Source organism: Aquarana catesbeiana, linkage group LG11, assembly GCF_042186555.1.
Source record: "Aquarana catesbeiana isolate 2022-GZ linkage group LG11, ASM4218655v1, whole genome shotgun sequence".
Lineage (NCBI taxonomy): Eukaryota > Metazoa > Chordata > Amphibia > Anura > Ranidae > Aquarana > Aquarana catesbeiana.
This window is the reverse complement of record NC_133334.1, coordinates 4,846,720-4,866,917: the sequence shown is the minus strand read 5'-3', so window position 1 is coordinate 4,866,917 and position 20,198 is coordinate 4,846,720.

Here is a 20,198-nt window from a genome sequence, read left to right as displayed (position 1 = left end):
TGTTCTGGACCCCCAAGTGTCAGTGTGTCATTGTTCTGGGACCCCAAGTGTCAGTGTGTCATTGTTCTGGACCCCCAAGTGTCAGGGTGTCATTGTTCTGGACCCCCAAGTGTCAGTGTGTCATTGTTCTGGACCCCCAAGTGTCAGTGTATCATTGTTCTGGGACCCCAAGTGTCAGGGTGTCATTGTTCTGGACCCCCAAGTGTCAGTGTGTCATTGTTCTTGACCCCCAAGTGTCAGTGTGTCATTATTCTGAGGGCCCTCAAAGGTCAGTGTGTCATTGTTCTGGGACCTCAAGTGTCAGTGTGTCATTGTTCTGGACCCCCAAGTGTCAGTGTGTCATTGTTCTGGACCCCCAAGTGTCAGTGTATCATTGTTCTGGGACCCCAAGTGTCAGGGTGTCATTGTTCTGGACCCCCAAGTGTCAGTGTGTCATTGTTCTGGGACCCCAAGTGTCAGTGTGTCATTGTTCTGGACCCCCAAGTGTCAGTGTGTCATTGTTCTGGACCCCCAAGTGTCAGTGTATCATTGTTCTGGGACCCCAAGTGTCAGGGTGTCATTGTTCTGGACCCCCAAGTGTCAGTGTGTCATTGTTCTGGGACCCCAAGTGTCAGTGTGTCATTGTTCTGGACCCCCAAGTGTCAGGGTGTCATTGTTCTGGACCCCCAAGTGTCAGTGTGTCATTGTTCTGGACCCCCAAGTGTCAGGATGTCATTGTTCTGGACCCCCAAGTGTCAGTGTATCATTGTTCTGGGACCCCCCAAGTGTCAGCGTGTCATTGTTCTGGGACCCCCCAAGTGTCAGTGTGTCATTGTTCTGGGACCCCAAGTGTCAGGGTGTCATTGTTCTGGGACCCCAAGTGTCAGTGTGTCATTGTTCTGGGACCCCCCAAGTGTCAGTGTGTCATTGTTCTGGGACCCCCCAAGTGTCAGTGTGTCATTGTTCTGGGGACCCCAAGTGTCAGTGTGTCATTGTTCTGGGACCCCAAGTGTCAGTGTGTCATTGTTCTGGACCCCCAAGTGTCAGGGTGTCATTGTTCTGGACCCCCAAGTGTCAGTGTGTCATTGTTCTGGGACCCCCCAAGTGTCAGCGTGTCATTGTTCTGGATCCCCAAGTGTCAGGGTGTCATTGTTCTGGGACCCCCCAAGTGTCAGCGTGTCATTGTTCTGGATCCCCAAGTGTCAGGGTGTCATTGTTCTGGGACCCCCCAAGTGTCAGTGTGTCATTGTTCTGGGACCCCAAGTGTCAGGGTGTCATTGTTCTGGGACCCCCAAGTGTCAGTGTGTCATTGTTCTGGGACCCCCAAGTGTCAGTGTGTCATTGTTCTGGGACCCCCAAGTGTCAGTGTGTCATTGTTCTGGCGGTTAGCAGTGTGTCATTACAGTAGGAAAATCTGACTTATCATTTGGTTTCGGGGTTTGATGTCTCGGTGATATATATTTATGATTTACAGTGCCTTAAAAAAGTATTCATACCCCTCGAATTTCCCACATTTTGTTACAACCAAAAACGTAAATGTATTTTATTGGGATTTTATGTGATAGACCAACACAAAGTGTCACATAATTGTGAAGTGGAAGGAAAATGATAAATGATACAAATAAATATGTGAAAAGAGTGGGGGGGGGGCATTTGTATTCATCCCCTTTACTCTGATACCCCTAACTAAGATCTTATGGAACCAATTGCCTTCAGAAGTCACCTAATTAGTAAATAGAGTCCACCTGTGTGTCATTTAATCTCAGTATAAATACAGCTGTTCTGTGAAGCCCTCAGAGGTTTGTTAGAGAACCTTAGTGAACAAACAGCATCATGAAGGCCAAGGAACACACCAGACAGGTCAGGGATAAAGTTGTGGAGAAGTATAAAGCAGGGTTAGGTTATAAAAAAATCTCCCAAACTTTGAACATCTCACGGAGCTCTGTTCAATCCATCATCAGAAAATGGAAAGAGTATGGCACAACTGCAAACCTACCAAGACATGGCCGTCCACCTAAACTGACCGGCCGGGCAAGGAGAACATTCATCAGAGAAGAGCCAAGAGGTCCATGGTAACTCTGGAGGAGCTGCAGAGATCCACAGCTCAGGTGGGAGAATCTGTCCACAGGACAACTATTAGTCGTGTTCTCCACAAATCTGCCCTTTATGGAAGAGTGACAAGAAGAAAGACATTGGAGAAAGAAAGTCATAAGAAGTCCTGTTTGTAGTTTGTGAGAAGCCATGTGGAGGACACAGCAAACATGTGGAAGAAGGTGATCTGGTCAGAGGAGACCAAAATTCAACTTTATGGCCTAAAAGTAAAACGCTATGTGTGGGGAAAACTAACACTGCACATCACCCTGAACACACCATCCCCACCGTGAAACATGGTGGTGGCAGCATCATGTGGTGGGGATGCTTTTCTTCAGCAGGGACAGGGAAGCTGGTCAGAGTTGATGGGAAGATGAATGGAGACAAATACAGGACAATCTTAGAAGAAAACCTGTTAGAGTCTGCAAAAGACTTGAGACTGGGGCGGAGGTTCACCTTCCAGCAGGACAACGACCCGAAACATCCAGCCAGAGCTACAATGGAATGGTTTAGATCAAAGCATATTCATGTGTTAGAATGGTCCAGTCACAGTCCAGACCTAAATCACATTGAGAATCTGTGGCAAGACTTGAAAATTGCTGTTCACAGACGTTCTCCATCCAATCTGACAGAGCTTGAGATATTTTACAAAGAAGAATGGGCAAAAATGTCCTCTCTAGATGTGCAAAGCTGGTAGAGACACCCCCAAAAATACTTGCAGAGAAAGGGGGTTCTACAAAGTATTGACTCCGGGGGGCGCCATACAAATGCCCCCCCCCCCCACACTTTTCACATATTTATTTGTATCATTTATCATTTTCCTTCCACTTCACAATTATGTGCCACTTTGTGTTGGTCTATCACATAAAATCCCAATAAAATACATTTACGTTTTTGGTTGTAACATGACAAAATGTGCGAAACTTCAAGGGGTATGAATACTTTATCACGGCACTGTATATGTCTCGGGTATTTGGAAGTGTAAACATCACAAAGTTCTGGAGAAGTTTTTTGGTGGAATTTTCGGTTCTCCTATAAATAACTTTTCTAAAGAAGAAGAAGATATAAGGATGGGAATGATAATCTCATCTTTGGTCTTCATCCATCTCTGTAAGCGCTCAGAAGTGGCGCTATTACCTCTCCGCTTACCGAGGAGCTGACGCTGTAAATGATTAATGGCCACAAGTTCCTGTGATCGGTTTTCCTTTGATTTAATGTGTTTTGTCTTGATGAAGCGGCCCGGGCGAAGTCTCCCTACATTTATGTCACTTTGTGTCCCATCCTGTCCCCGGGAACGCCGAGCCATCCTGGCAGTGACACGCAGCGGGCTGACAAAGGCCCGTCACCGGACACGGAAAGTGGACACTTCGCTGCATTTTTCATGCATTTTCGGAAGCGCTCGATTTTTTATTCATAGAAACATTAGGAGATGGATTTTTACTTTTTTTATTGCAGTATTCTTATTCCCAGATGGACGGCCGCGGCCGCGGAATAACTCCGCCTGGACTCCGCCATGTGGGGAAGAAGATTTACGAATATTACCAACAGAATTCTCCATCTAGCAGGAACAATGTTTCCATTTTATTTTCGGAGCTTCCTAAATTTGACTTTTTTCTTTTTCCTCAGCACCACCAATCAGCCAATCCCTTCCCAGGAAAAAGACGGGGGTCACCAAATTCCAGAATCTGATTGGAGGAAATGATAACACTTTTGGGGAATTACAAAGAGGGCCAGAGAGGGGTGAGGGAGTTCATTTCAAAGGCATCGATTGAGACACAAAACCATTGATTTTGCTGATTAGGAATTTTGCTGTCTTCAGTAGAATCTCTGACTTTACACATTGCTCCGCAATTTGCTTATAAATCAAAAAATCTCCCTTTTTTTCTCCTTGTTTATAAAGTGTATTTATGGGGAGGGGCCATAGATGTTTTTTTTCCCGGGGGGAGGGGTTTAGTCTTGTGGACCTAGAGGGAAAAAATTAGGCAGAACGCGCACAACGGTGAATTGTGTATGTGGCAAAGATGCATGAACAGTGGGAGGGGCTTACAATTAGACTGCGTAATGCACAGAGTGCAAAGGTCAGGAGTACACAACACAGAGCACAGAGGTCAGGAGTACATAACACAGAGCACAGAGGTCAGAGTACACAACACAGAGCACAGAGGTCAGGAGTACACAACACAGAGCACAGAGGTCAGGAGTACACAACACAGAGCACAGGGGTCAGGAGTACATAACACAGAGCACAGGGGTCAGGAGTACACAACACAGAGCACAGAGGTCAGGAGTACACAACACAGAGCACAGAGGTCAGGAGTACATAACACAGAGCACAGGGGTCAGGAGTACACAACACAGAGCACAGGGGTCAGGAGTACATAACACAGAGCACAGGGGTCAGGAGTACACAACACAGAGCACAGAGGTCAGGAGTACATAACACAGAGCACAGGGGTCAGGAGTACACAACACAGAGCACAGAGGTCAGGAGTACACAACACAGAGCACAGAGGTCAGGAGTACACAACACAGAGCACAGGGGTCAGGAGTACATAACACAGAGCACAGGGGTCAGGAGTACACAACACAGAGCACAGAGGTCAGGAGTACATAACACAGAGCACAGAGGTCAGGAGTACACAACACAGAGCACAGAGGTCAGGAGTACATAACACAGAGCACAGGGGTCAGGAGTACACAACACAGAGCACAGAGGTCAGGAGTACACAACACAGAGCACAGGGGTCAGGAGTACATAACACAGAGCACAGGGGTCAGGAGTACACAACACAGAGCACAGAGGTCAGGAGTACATAACACAGAGCACAGAGGTCAGGAGTACACAACACAGAGCACAGAGGTCAGGAGTACACAACACAGAGCACAGGGGTCAGGAGTACACAACACAGAGCACAGAGGTCAGGAGTACATAACACAGAGCACAGAGGTCAGGAGTACACAACACAGAGCACAGAGGTCAGGAGTACACAACACAGAGCACAGAGGTCAGGAGTACACAACACAGAGCACAGGGGTCAGGAGTACATAACACAGAGCACAGGGGTCAGGAGTACACAACACAGAGCACAGGGGTCAGGAGTACATAACACAGAGCACAGGGGTCAGGAGTACATAACACACAGAATGCAGGGGTCAGGAGTGTGTAACACAGAGTACAGGGGTCAGAAGTACACCCCCCCTTCTCACCCCCCAGTACACACTTCCCCCCACACTCCCTTCATACAACATACTTATCGGACCGGGGCAAATTTGGCGTAAGGGAAATCCTCCAGCATGGGCTGCTGTGCTGTAGACCTCTGTCAGGGTTTAGTCCCCCCCATTCCCTCCCTCATCTTCACCCCATTTTGGGGTTTACTTAAATTGGTTTAGCCAATTTCATTTTGTCTTCTTTGTGTATTTATATTTTTCCCCTTTTTTGTGTTCTTAAAGCCCAACTTCAGGGAAAAAAAAGAAAATTCTCAGTAGGACTTCACCCGCACTGCAGAGGTTATCTGCTCACTTAGGTCTATGGGAGATTAAAAGCAAACCCTCTTAGGCCAGGGCAGGACTGGGGAAAAAGTTTAGCCCTGGACTTCATCCAGACTGGCCCACTTTGATAGGTGACAGGTCTCTCCCATACCGACCGGCCGGACAAACCCGCCCCCCCACAATGGGACAAGATTAGGCTGGAAAGTGAGAAACTCCCAGGCCATAGCTGTTGAGTCAGCTGTCTGTCTCCTCCCTTGTGCTCCTTCTGGTCCCCCCATGCTCCTTCTGGCCCCCTCATGCTCCTCTGGTCCCTTCCTGCTCCTCTGTTCCCCCCATGCTCCTCTGGTGCCCCACATACTCCTCTGGTCCCCTGTGCTCCCTTATTCCCCCCATGCTCCTCTGGTCCCTCCCATGCTCATTTGGTCCCCCACAGGAGCCTCTGCTCCCCCTGTGCTCCTCTGGTCCCTCACGTGCTATTCTAGTCCCCCATGTGCTCCTCTGGTCCCCCACATGCACATCTGGTCCCCTGTGCTCCTCTATTCCCCCCATGCTCCTCTGGTCCCCCACATGCACCTCTGGTCCCCTGTGCTCCTCTATTCCCCCCATGCTCCTCTGGTCCCCCACATGCTCCTCTGGTCCTCTGTGCTCCCCTATTCCCCCCATACTCCTCTGGTCCCTCCCATGCTCCTCTGGTCCCCCACATGAGCCTCTGCTCCCCCTGTGCTCCTCTGGTCCCTCACGTGCTATTCTAGTCCCCCATGTGCTCCTCTGGTCCCCCACATGCACCTCTGGTCCCCTGTGCTCCTCTATTCCCCCCCATGCTTCTCTGGTCCCCCACATACACCTCTGGTCCCCCACATGCTCCTCTGGTCCCCTGTGCTCCTCTATTCCCCCAATGCTCCTCTGGTCCCCTACATGCTCCTCTGGGCTCCTCTATTCCCCCCATGCTCCTCTGGTCCCCCACATGAGCCTCTGCTCCTCCTGTGCTCCTCTGGTCCCTCACGTGCTATTCTAGTCCCCCATGTGCTCCTCTGGTCCCCCACATGCACCTCTGGTCCCCTGTGCTCCTCTATTCCCCCCATGCTCCTCTGGTCCCCCACATGCACCTCTGGTCCCCAACATGCTCCTCTGGTCCCCTGTGCTCCTCTATTCCCCTTATGCTCCTCTGGTCCCCCACATGCTCCTCTGTTCCCCTGTGCTCCTCTATTCCCCCCATGCTCCTCTGGTCCCCCACATGCACCTCTGGTCCCCCACATGCTCCTCTATTCCCCATATGCTCCTCTGGTCCCCCACATGCACCTCTGGTCCTTCACAGGCTCCTCTGGTCCCCTGTGCTCCTCTATTGCCCCCATGCTCCTCTGGTCCCCCACATGCACCTCTGGTCCCCCCCATGCACCTCTGGTCTGGTCCCCTGTGCTCCTCTATTCCCCCCATGCTCCTCTGGTCCCCCACATGCACCTCTGGTTCCCCACATGCTCCTCTGGTCCCCTGTGCTCCTCTATTTCCCCCATGCTCCTCTGGTCCCCCACATGCTCCTCTGGTCCCCTGTGCTCCTCTATTCCCCCCATGCTCCTCTGGTCCCCACATGCACCCCTGGTCCCCCACAGGCTCCTCTGGTCCCCTGTGCTCCTCTATCCCCCCATGCATCTTTGGTCTCCCACATGCACATCTGGTACCCCACATGCCCCTCTGGTCCCCCATGCCCCTCTATTCCCCCCATGCTGCTCTTGTCCCCCACATGCTCCTCTGGTCCCCAATGTGCACCTCTGGCCCCCATGAGCTCCTCTGGTCCCTGTGCTCCTCTGTCCCCCCCCCCCCTCCCTGCAGCGCTCACCTCCTCTCCTTGGCTAGTTGTGCAGTGCAGGCTGAATAAAGACGTGATTCTCAGCACTGAGAAGCTCATCATACGTTCCGGAAAGACAGGCAGCCACAGACCATTATACCATAACCTTCCCGGCCCGGGCCCTTGGAATCATCAAGTCCAATGTAGCATTATGGACCTTGCATTGGTCTTGACGTCAGGACCTTTAGACTACCGGAGCATGGGGGAGAACATGGGGGACCAGCAGTACGGCAAAGTGGGAAAGTAGATCTACTTTTCTCTGTTCCCCGACCTGAATGAGTGATCGAGCGTAGGCCCACTGCAAGGAGGAATGTTCACATTTCCTGGGGTTGGACTTTAATTATTTGTAAACGTTTTTTTTTTTTTTTTTTCTCTTTTTTTACTCTTTTAGTGTGACTTTCCTTTGAGTATGAAAAAAATCTAAAATAATGAGGCTAATGAGGGGCCAGTTTTTGGACATCTGCAACCTTTAGAAGACATTTCAAGTCCTTCTCACCATTAAAAAACTAGCGATGCAGCGGAATTTTGGCCGCCGAAAAACTATCGGCCAAAAATAGGGTTTTCAGCGTTGTGCCAAAAGAAAAAAGCTTACGATTTTGCCGCAACTTTACCACGTTCTTTTACCGTGATTTTACCATCCTTATGGTGTTTTTTTCATAGGTCTTGTGACTCATTTTTGATGCGTTCTTGCTGCGTTTTCAATGCATTTAAATAGGGAGGTGAGTTTTTGGTGTGTTTCTTTTTTTTAACTGACCAAATATGCAGCAAGCAGGATTTTTAATACCGCTTCAAATGGTGCCTATAAATTCATCTTAATTTAAATTCATGATAATAATTCAAAAGTCGAACATAATATATATTTTTTATTTAAAACTGTCAGTTTGGGTTTCATCCAAGTGCATCCTGAATTTTGGGTTTCGGTGCACCGCTATTAAAAACCCAACGAAAACCTCCTTCATTTTTCTCTTCCACGTTGATGGCGATGCTTCAGCGTCCCCATTTAGGTGATCCGGCGCGGTCAGCAGACACCGAGGGATTCTCCGAGGATTCGCCCGGACGAGCCGCCGGCTAACGTGTTTTGTCATTTCGGCGGCTTCATCGGGGGAAATAAATCACTTCATTTCAGCCCATTTCATGAATCCTTGTCTGAGTTCATCTTCAGATCCTCCAGACTCTCCGGAGACCCTCCAGAGCGACTCCCTACCAGTCACATCCAGTATAGCGGATAATGGCGGAGTGACAGGAAGTCATGTTTGTGTTATATAAATGACAACTCCGACTATATTATCACCGAGACACCGAGGAGCGCCAAGGAAACCCGAGGATGAAGCCTGGAGATGAACGCAGGAGGAACAGCTTACCAGCTATGGCTTTGTGGTCTTCCTGCAGGTGTAGGAGTGAGATTGTTCTCAAAAGACATGTGCAATTCGATTCGTTCCGAAATATCCGAATTGACGAAAACCCATTTAACACATTTTTCTGGATATTCGTAAACTGGAATATTAAAAAATTCAAAATTCAAAAATGAATTTTTGAATTTTTGAATTTTTTAGAAAATTTAAAAATTTTAAAAAATTAAAAAAAAATTTAAAAATTTAAAAATTAAAAAACACTGTACACATATGACATTTTTATCATTTTTTCCACACAATTAGAGATTTTTTTTAGTGGTATTTAATCACTCCTGAGTTTTTAATTTTTGCTAAACAAACAAAAAAAGACCGAAATAAAAAAATGGGCACGCGGGCAGCGCTAGAAAGGGAGGATGTCCATGTACACTCCCCCGGCAATATAAGCCCGCGCTGTAGCCATCTTTCGGCTATATTGTGGGCGGCAAGTGGATAAAGTGTCACTAAACATACACCATAAAAATGCTCCCAATAAATGGCGTATTCCCTGCTGGTCATCCTCCCTCATCACTATGAGATTCCTTTTCTGTATTCTGCAAAAATCCTGGTTGATCCCGCTGCTCTCTATCTCCCCCTCCTGTCCATGTCCCCAATTCAGCTACGGATTTTGCAGAGCTGTGTTGGCAGCTCTGCACATGCTCAGTTCTCAGTGAGTTTCTATGCTGAGCATTTCCTCCCCATCACATCTGAGCAGCCCATGTGACTATAGAGTCACACATGTGGGCGTATACATAGTGGTAAATGACAGGCCACTCCCTCTCTCCTCCTCCATGACCACTAACCAGCTAAACACAATGGGGGTGGGATATTACATGTAGATTGACGGAGGCTTCACCTCCCTGTTATTCTAAAACACAGGCTGGAGGGGGGCGTGGCACAGCCTGTGACTGGCAGAAATCCGTCCACACCGTGTTATTTCCACAAAATAATAAAGATTCGATTTCAAATATATATTTGTATGACAATTTAAAACAGTTTTTTTTTTTTTTTTTTTTACGCTGTATTCCAAAAGCTGTTTTTTTTTTTTTACCTGTGACCGGCAGCAGGGGACTAGAAGCTGCTCCTGCTTATGTTTCCCTACAGACAGGCTGGGAGTGAGCTGGGAAGTGGCGGCTGGTGTTAAACATTTTTTTTTTTGGGGGGGTGGTGGCAAACAAACTCCACCAGGTCCGCACTCACCCCTCCAGTGTCACAGCGCAGCAGATTCCTCAGCTTTTCCTCTCGGCTAACCCGGTCTTCTTTAGATCCACCTCCTTTCCTGATTGGCCTGGGAGGAGAAGCCAGAAACGGATAGGAGATGGGTGGGTTCGGGGCACAGTGCTCTGCGCCCCGAGCACAACCTTGTTCAAGCCAATCAGAGTCTCAGGCTCTAATCATGTGGCATGAAAAAAAAAAATCTCATAGAAACCTATGAGTCTAGCGCCCTGCATGCAAACTAGGGGGGCGGCGCTCCTGCGCCCCTTATGGACCGGCCAATCTTGGAGCTGGGTCATGTGACAACTGGGTATCCATTAGAAAAAAAGGACATAGATTTTTTTTATTTATTTTTTATTAAAATAATTACAGAGCCATCATCCACATACAGAAATAGAAGGGAGAATGGAAATGAATCACTTGAAGAACCGGCCTTTTTTCTGGCACTTTTTGTTTACAAGTAAAAAATTTGTATTTTTTTGTTAGAAAATTACTTAGAACCCCCAAATATATATATATATATATATATATATATATATATATATATATATATATATATATATATATATTTAGCAGAAGCCCTAGAGAATAAAATTGTGGTTGTTGCAATTTTTTTATGGCATGCGGTTGTTGCGCAAAGGTTTTTCAAACGCAATTTTTTGGGAAAAAAATACACTTGAATGAATTATAATAAAGAAAAACACAATATGTACACCATTTTTTTTTTGTATAATGTGAAGATGATGTTACGCCAAGTAAATAGATACCCAACATATCCTGCTCTAAAATTGCGCCCACTCGTGGAATGGCGCAGAACTAACTACAGTACTTAAAAATCTCCATAAAAATTTCTACAGGTCACCAGTATAGAGTTACAGAGGAGGTCTATCGCTAGAATTATTGCTCTCGCTGTAACATTTGCGGCGATACCTCACATGTGTGGTAAGAACATGTGTGGGCGCCACCTACGTATGCGTTCGCCACTACGCAGGGAGCACAGGGGGGCGGGGACACCTTGATTTTTTTTTTTATTATTTATTGTATTAAACTTTATTATTTTACACTGAACCTTTAAATTTTTTGTTTTTGATCACTATTTTTGCTATTGCAAGAAATGTAAACATCCCTTTGCGTTAACAATACAGCAAGACAGGTCCTCTAACTTTGGGTGTAAGATACTTATGCGTTCATCCACTTTACGCTAGCACCGGTGGGAACGGAAGGCACTTTAAACTTTTTTTTTTTATTATTATTTATTTTATTACTTTTTTTATTTTTTACATTGTCCCTTTAAAAAAAATGTTTTTTGTTCACTTTTACACAAGAAATGTAAACATCCCTTGCGTTAACAATACGGCATAACAGGTCCTCCTTTATGGAGAGATCTGAGGGTCTCTAAGATGCCAAATATCTCCTTTCCCTTTAAAAGCAAGGGATAAAAAAAAAAAAAAAAATGATCTTTTGCGTAAAAAAAAAAAAAAATTGCCTTGTTTACATTGGGCCTGAAACCGGACATAACATCATTTAAATTCGATACTATTCTAATTCAGAAATTCGGACACATCCGAATTCGCGAAAAATGAAGATTCCTCCAAATTTTAATTTGGAACGAAACGAACCGCGCATGTCTATTTTCACAGTTAGGCGGTCGGCAAGTGGTGTGCGTTTTTTAGCGTCACTTTAAACTCTTGGCGCTGAGCGCACGGAAATATGCGCCTTTTGGCGCCAAGCGGCTGCATATTTGCGTGTAATAGTGCTATTAAAACGGAAAGCTCCCAATCTCTGCTTGCGATCATGTGACCCCCCCCCCCCATGACAGCCAATCACGGTGATCACATGACCATAAGCCCCGCCCATCCCACCTCCCAGCATTCTAAACCCCTTAAAGGGCCGGCAGGCAGGCGCTGGCTCCGAGGGGTTAAGGGAGGTCGGAGTTAGGCTTAACAGTTGGGGTTGTGAGCGGGATGACGGGAGGAGGGTAGAAATGGACTCTATACAATTAGGCTGAAGTCTACCTTTAAGGCGGCTCCACCTATACCTGGAACACTATTATTTTTAATGAATAGACTTTTTATCATCTTTCAGATTTTGGCACAGTGGGTGTGTCCTCCTCGTAGCACTGCCAGTTGACCGGCTGGGTTTGCTCAGTGCCCGGAGTTGGCCTTTAATAGCCATCCCGACATTATTCTCGGATTTAGTCATTCCGCGTACGTTCGTACGATCCGTCTCTGGAAGATCTGCATGGGCTCTCTGAAGGTTTCCTAATTCCCAGCTCGGAGAGTCAGCCGGATTAACATGTGTTTGTTACAAAATGCTCTTTCATATGGGAGAGGCCGTGCTCGCTGTAATTCCTCTTTAATGTGAACTCATCAATCTCTCTCCTTCGCTCTCTTCTCTCCGCGGCTCCCCTTTGGGTGGAATCATAGATTTCTGCATCTTCCAGGTTCATCTTTTATTTGATCTGTTTCCTATAAAACAACCTGAATAAATTATTCCCTTCAGTCGCCACGGAATCCCTCTTTAATTTCTGCGGCTGAGCGCAGTGACGCATCTTTGTATCGGACCACACCGGAATTTTCTTCCTTTCTTGAGAAGTTACTTTGTTGCGGCTTGTAACATTTTTACCCAATGTTTCCGTCTAGCTTTGATTCAGGAACCAAGTGCTCATTTTTATTTTTTGAGTCAAAAAAGTGCATGTGAATACTCACAAAAAGTGCACTTGGGTGTGTCTTGGTACCCTCCCAAAGAGGATGGACTCCTCCTTGACCCCCTGGAGCACAAGACTTCTGATGGGGTCATATTCAGGTCCCCCTAGCAGTAGGATGTGTCTTGATCCCCTCCTGAAGAGGACGAACCCTTCCTTGACTGCCTGGGGGATAAGACTTCTGATAGGGCAAGACATATTCAGGTCCACCAAGCGGTAGGATGTGTCTTGGTCCCTTCCCGAAGAGGGTGGACCTATCCTTGACCACCAGGGGCACAAGACTTCTGATGGGGCAAGACAAATTCAGACCCACCTAGCAGTAGGATGTGTCTTGGTCCCCTCCCGAAGAGGCTGGATCCTTCCCTGACCCCCCTAAGGGTGCAAGACTTCTGATGGGGCAAGGCATACTCAGGTCCACCTAGCACTAGGGTGTGTCTTGGTCCCCTCCCAAAGAGGACAAACCCTTCCCTGACCCCCCCCCAGGGTGCAAGACTTCTGATAGGGCAAGGCATACTCAGGTCCTCCTAGAACTAAGGTGTGTCTTGGTCCCTTCCCAAAGAGGATGGACCCTTCTTTAACCTTGGTCTTGGTCCCCTCTAAAAAAGTACAGACCCTTCCCTGACCCCTCGGGGCGCAAGACTTTGGATGGGGCAGGGCATACTCAGGTTCACCTAGCACTATGGCGTGTCTTGGTCCCCTCCCGAAGAGGAAGGACCCTTCCCTGACACCCCAGGGTGTAAGACTTCTGATGGGGCAAGGCATACAAGGCAGACATAGGTCCATCTAGCACTAGGGTGTGTCTTGGTCCCCTCCAAAAGAGGACAAACCCTATGCTGACCACTCGGGGGGGGGCAAGACTTCTGATGGGGCAAGGCATATTCAGGTCCATCTAGCACTAGAGTGTGTTTTGGTCCCCTCCCAAAGAGGATGGAAATGCCCATTACCCCCCGGGATGAATAAATTCTCATGGGACAAGGCATACTCAGGTCCACCTAGCACTAGGGTGTGTCTTGGTCCCCTGCTAAAGATAATGGACCCTTCCCTGACCCATTGGGGTGCAAGACTTCTGATCGGACAAGGCATACTCAGGTCCACCTAGCACTAGGGTGTGTCTTGGTCAGCTCCCAAAGAGGACCAACCCTTCCCTGACCCCACCAAGTGCAAGAGTTCTAAATGGGCAAGGCATACTCAGGTCCACCTAGCCAAAGGGCCTGGAGGACCTTATTTCTTATGATCGGCTGAAGCCAACCAATGGCTACTGGATGGGAGACTTTCCTAGAGAGAGACCCCCCAAGGCAGGGGTAGAAGAAACCTGATGGCCACACATCCTCCCTCTAGACCTCAGTGTAGGTCCGAAGAACCACACCCTGCAATCTGTGAGTAAAGGGAAAAGACTCATATATAAAGTGCAGTAACAAAACTTGAGAGTGAATACATAAAATAGAAAAAAAGTGTCAATGGTTACACCTTGTGGCCTGGTAACAAAACTTGTCCCAGTCTCAGCCAAAACGTCTATCTCATGAGGCAATGTGCAAAAAAAAAAAAATCAAGAGGTGTTGTGACCAAGCGCTTGTTCTAACAATGGGGTCCCAAACCCATAGAGATAGTGGGGGACCTCTAGGTCACCACTTCCAGGGGGCACATGACACTATGGGCTCTCTGCCTCCTGACCCCTGGCCAAACAAGGTAGCATCGTTCAAACCAGGAGGCACTGAGCCCCTCGGGAATCCCCCACACTAGGGAAGTATGGCTGACCCCCACTTTACTTGGTGCTCAATTCAGGTTCCTTGCCATGAGTAAAATCCCACAAGACCCCCAACACACCAGCAGGGATACTGGAAAAAGCCAGACATTCCAGTCCAAAGGCCAGAATGATAGAGGAGCGCCCCTACTGGACACTGAAAAGAACACTGCACTTGATCTTAGCCAAAATGTGAAAACTCAAAATTGGGATTTTCTTTCACTTTCACTCTCGGCGATAACAGTAATCATGACAAACTGAGAGGAGAAATCTCCCTATTGGGGACACAGACAGCAATAAAAACTGACAGGGGGTCTGATTCCTCTCCACTCCATCCAACACTAAAAAATTTAGTTTTGCCTTTCGTTATACTTCAAATCCTCCCCTGGCTCCCCACCCCCATCCGTCTGTCCGTTCAGTCTTGAATAAGTGTACCGGCTCCTGTTCTGGACTGAAATGGTTTCCTCTGATTTCACTGCACACTGTGAGCTTCTCACCATGTGCATTAGAAGCTGCAGGAAGTCAAGCAGAGCCCCGCCTCATTTCTTGGCAGGAGGGATTGTCCCTGGCCTGTCCCTTTTATTCATTGGATTTCAGTTCTTCCAATCCTGAAAGCTCAGTGTCACATGTGGGCGTTACCTATGCTAATACAGCCTGCCTAAAAACGCCCACTCCTCCAGAATGACACCCACCCATCAAGGAACTTTACATTTTTGCATAACTCCTCCCTAGAGCCTGCCCAGTGCAGCTGTCTGCAGACCCCACCCATTGCCCCACCTCCAACCTGCTCTTTGGACTACTAGTGACATCTCCACATTGGCGCCACCCATTCTGAACAATTTCCTTCCTAGTCTCCTCCTCCTCCCACCTGTCATTTTACAGGACAACCACTCCCTCCACAAGCCAGATTTCAACTTTCAGCTAGTAGGTGGCTGCTTACTATAAATATAGATCTCAGGTCATGTATGCTTGCTCAACCAGCGCACGACGATATACGTCGGCACAATGGCACGGCTGGGAAAATGGGCGTACAGGTACGTCCCCTTTAAGACGCGGCATTGTGGGCGCGCGTCTCCCCCCCACAGTTAGAATCACTCCCTAGGACACACTTAACCCCTTGATTGCCCCCTAGTGTTTAACCCCTTTCCTGCCAGTGTCATTTTACACAGTAATCAGTGAATTTTTATAGCACTGATCGCTGTATAAATGACAATGGTCCCAAAATAGTGTCAAAATTGTCCGATGTGTCCGCCATAATGTCGCAGTCACAATAAAAATCGCAGATCGCCGCCATTACTAATAAAAAAAAAAATAATAATAAAAATGCCATAAATCTATCCCTATTTTGTAGACACTATAACTTTTGCACAAACCAATCAATATACGCTTATTGCGATTTTTTTTTACCAAAAATATGTAGAAGAATACGTATCGGCCGAAACTGAGGAAAAAATGTTTTTTTTATATATTTTTTGGGGATATTTATTATAGCAAAAAGTAAAAAAATATCGTTTTTTTTTCAAATTTGTCTGTCTTTTTGTTTATAGTGCTAAAAATAAAAACCGCAGAGGTGATCAAATACCCCCAAAAGAAAGATCTATTTGTGGGGGAAAAAAGGACGTCAATTTTGTTTGGGTGCAACGCCGCACGACCGCGCAATTGTCAGTTAAAGCGACGCAGTGCCGAATCGCAAAAAGTGCTCTGGTCAGGAAGGGGGTAAAATCTTCCGGGGCTGAAGTGGTTAAAATGTATCGAAACCCAAAATAAAAAATGTTATATATATTGCACCTTAGCAGTCCTTAGATTGATTGCATTTCATTGCATTTTCACACTTCCTGTCCCAAGGTGACAACGCTGAGTCTATGGAGGAGCACCGTAGTCACCCAAGGCTGCCCTCCTGGTTTGGACTACAAAGACTCTCCTTCTCATCTCCATTTCATAGGGAGGTGTAGGTTGTGCAGTTTGTATAACTACAGGAAGAGGCGTGGAATGGTCATGTGACTTGTCAGCGAATGTCGCATTGACTCCGCCCACTGCGCTGATAATTTCACTAAGGGTTACAAGAGTGTTTCTCTGAGAGATGTAACGAAACGCGTTGGAGAGGCCATCCATCGAGCATGTTAAAAACGACACTCCGAGCTCCATGTGTCAGTGATAAAACGCCGTCTAAGTGTATCATTTTCCTCTCCGGTATTGCCACAAACCGCGTCCTCCGTCGCGCCGTCCATCTGCGTATTATGAATTAATATCCTCCTGTACACAAATAATTTTTTTTTTTTTTTTTTTGCCTTTTCATATTCCGGAGTCATTTCCAGAGACAATTTTCCGCCGCCTTTTTTTCTGCTAACCGCGACAATTTCTAAATAAATTCCCGCGCTCTAACTACCCAGACACGTATAATTTCGCTGACACGAGTAAATCAGAGACAAAAGTACGTTAAAAAAAAAGCGGTTAACCCGGAGCCATTGTGAGATATATATTACATTGTTTGACAAGGGCCCCGCAACGCGCCATCCTTTACGCCCGCCGTTCTACGCCTTATTGTTACATCCAATATAAAAAGCGATTCATTCTGCCGCCTGATTGAAAAGGAAATTGAAGCCTTTTGATGTTATAAATGTGTCTATTACTACATTTGCACACAAATTTTCCCCAGAAATTATAGTGAAAGTGGCGAATCGCGGGGAAAAAATGCATTAGTGTTGACAAGCTCAATTTTATGGGCCCCGGAATATAAATACTCCTTAGCTGCAGCAGAAATGGCGGAGAAGACGCGGCGAGGATCTGCATAAGACTGTCTGTTCCCATGAAAATATTAATTAAAAAAACGATACTTTACACTTAAGCAGAGCTAATGCCGAAACATGATTATAGCTTTCCGAGAGGGGACGTTCTTTTTTTTTTTTTTGTACAGCGACATTTTTATCCGAAATAAAAAGCCCCGGAATTAGGCGCGTCGCCCGCAGACGTTACCTGATTTTTTTTTTTTTAATGTTATGACATTTGCAGAAGCCGCAGAGAGCCGGGCGATGGCATCCGAAGTGCAATCAGCAGAGATGGAGGCATTCATTTAGGAGGAAACTTTATGCGCGTTTTGTGCGCATCCTCGCGCTATGTTCCTCCACTTCTATTGGCTGCCCTAAGCATGGCGAAGGAACTCTTGTAGTTTTCTGCCCCATTGAACTTACGCAATTTTTAACTGCACATTTTGCCGCATTTGTTGCGTGTTTTTTCTACGCAAAATCTCACCACTGTGGAAGGGGCAGAGACACAAACTACTGCAGGAAACCCCTCCATTGTGGGAGGGGCAGAGACACAAACTACTGCAGAGAAATCTCCCCATTGTGGGAGGGGCAGAGACACAAACTACTGCAGGGAATCTCCCCATTGTGGGAGGGGCAGAGACACAAACTACTGCAGGGAAATCTCCCCATTGTGGGAGGGGCAGAGACACAAACTACTGGAGGGAAATCTCCCCATTGTGGGAGGGGCAGAGACACAAACTACTGCAGGAAATCCCTCCATTGTGGGAGGGGCACAAACATAAACTACTGTGAGGAAATCTCCCCATTGTGGGAGGGGCTGAGACACAAAATACTGCAGGGAAATCTCCCCATTGTGGGAGGGGCAGAGACACAAACTACTGCAGGATATCTCACCATTGTAGGAGGGGCAGAGACACACACTACTGCAGGAAATCCCTCAATTGTGGGAGGGGCAGAGACACAAACTACTGCAGGGAAGCTCTCCATTGTGGGAGGGGCAGAGACACAAACTACTGCAGGGAATCTCCCCATTGTGGGAGGGGCAGAGACACAAACTACTGCAGGGAAATCTCCCCAGTGTGGGAGGGGCATGGACACAAATTACTGCAGGAAATCTCACTATTGTGGGAGGGGCAAAGACAGAAACTACTGGAGGGAAATGTCCCCATTGTGGGAGGGGCAGAGACACAGATCAATCCTGTAAATTCTATGCATGTAGTCTCCAAGAGATATAAGCAAGCAGGAGATTTCTTTGAATAATGCCAGTTGAAAACTGAAATGCAAGTTTTGGGTGGAGTGGGCCTTTAAACACCTAAATAAAGTACATTTTTAATGAGGCTGACACTGGTCTGTATAGAGACAAGCCCAGACACGCTGCGGTTAGGAGAGCGCTGAATTACCAGGCCGCCATCCTGACACGTGGATGTTAGTCTGGGAAACCTGTGAAGAAATGATTGATATGGATTCAAACTTGAATTGCGTTATTACACCTGGAGCAGCACGGCCGCTGTACAAACACTCTGACACAATCACGCCTGATGTCCTGTAAATAGCCCGGTCTGATAATGAGATGCAAATTAATTTGCTGTCATCCCTGCACATCGCCGGCTGCAGCGAGCCGCTCGAAGAATGAGATCTCTCTCCTCTCCCCGGATGTTAATTGAAGCCAGGATCACAAAGGCTGCCTTCATGTGTCCAGGGGGATCGTCGTACATCTGACCCCGACCCGTCAGGGCGAAGGTATAACCTGCCGGTCATGTGACCACCGGGTGCCCTTTCATTTATTTTATTCTTCTATTTTTTATCTTACCCGATTATTGTTTGCTTTATGCTGACTTAGTCACTTTCTCTAATAAGCGATCTCATTTCTGATAGTAAATAATCTATCTATAGTGAATGTCCCAATCGATCGGATTTGTGACCACATCTCAGTGCTGCATATCAATTCGAAACGATCAATCATAGTGATCACATGATACCCAGTTATCAGTAATGGTGATCACAGGAGGGACATGCAGCATGCTCAATCATGTAAATACACTCACTGGCAGGGCGTTTTTCCTCAGAGAATAGGTGCAGGAACTCCTCCCTTCCGAGTCACCCCTTGACTCCACCCCTACCCACCTCTGAGCATCCTTCCATGGTTTTACGCCTTACCCACCTCCGAGCATCGCTCCTTGGTTCCATCCCTTACCCACCTCTGAGCATCGTTCCTTGGTTCCACCCCTTACCCACCTCTGAGCATCGTTCCTTGGTTCCACACCCTACCCACCTTCAAGCATCGTTCCTTGGTTCCACCCCTTACCCACCTCCGAGCATCGTTCCTTGGTTCCACCCCTTACCCACCTCTGAGCATCGTTCCTTGGTTCCACCCCTTACCCACCTCCGAGCATCGTTCCTTGGTTCCATCCACTACCCACCTACATGCATCGTTCCTTGGTTCCACCCCTTACCCACCTCTGAGCATCGTTCCTTGGTTCCACACCCTACCCACCTTCAAGCATCGTTCCTTGGTTCCACCCCTTACCCACCTCCGAGCATCGTTCCTTGGTTCCACCCCTTACCCACCTCTGAGCATCGTTCCTTGGTTCCACCCCTTACCCACCTCCGAGCATCGTTCCTTGGTTCCATCCACTACCCACCTACATGCATCGTTCCTTGGTTCAACCCCTAACCCACCTCTGAGCATCCTTCCATGGTTCCACCCCTTACCTACCTCTGAGCATCGTTCCTTGGTTCCACCCCCTACCCACCTCCGAGCATCCTTCCTTGGTTCCACCCCTTACCCACCTCTGAGCATTGTTCCTTGGTTCCACCCCTTACCAACCCCCGAGCATCGTTCCTTGGTCCCACCCCTTACCCACCTCCGAGTATCGTTCCTTGGTTCCACCCCTTACCCACCTCCGAGCATCCTTCCTCGGTTCCACCTCCGAGCATCGTTCCTTTGTTCCACCCCTTACCCACCTCCGAGCATCGTTCCTTG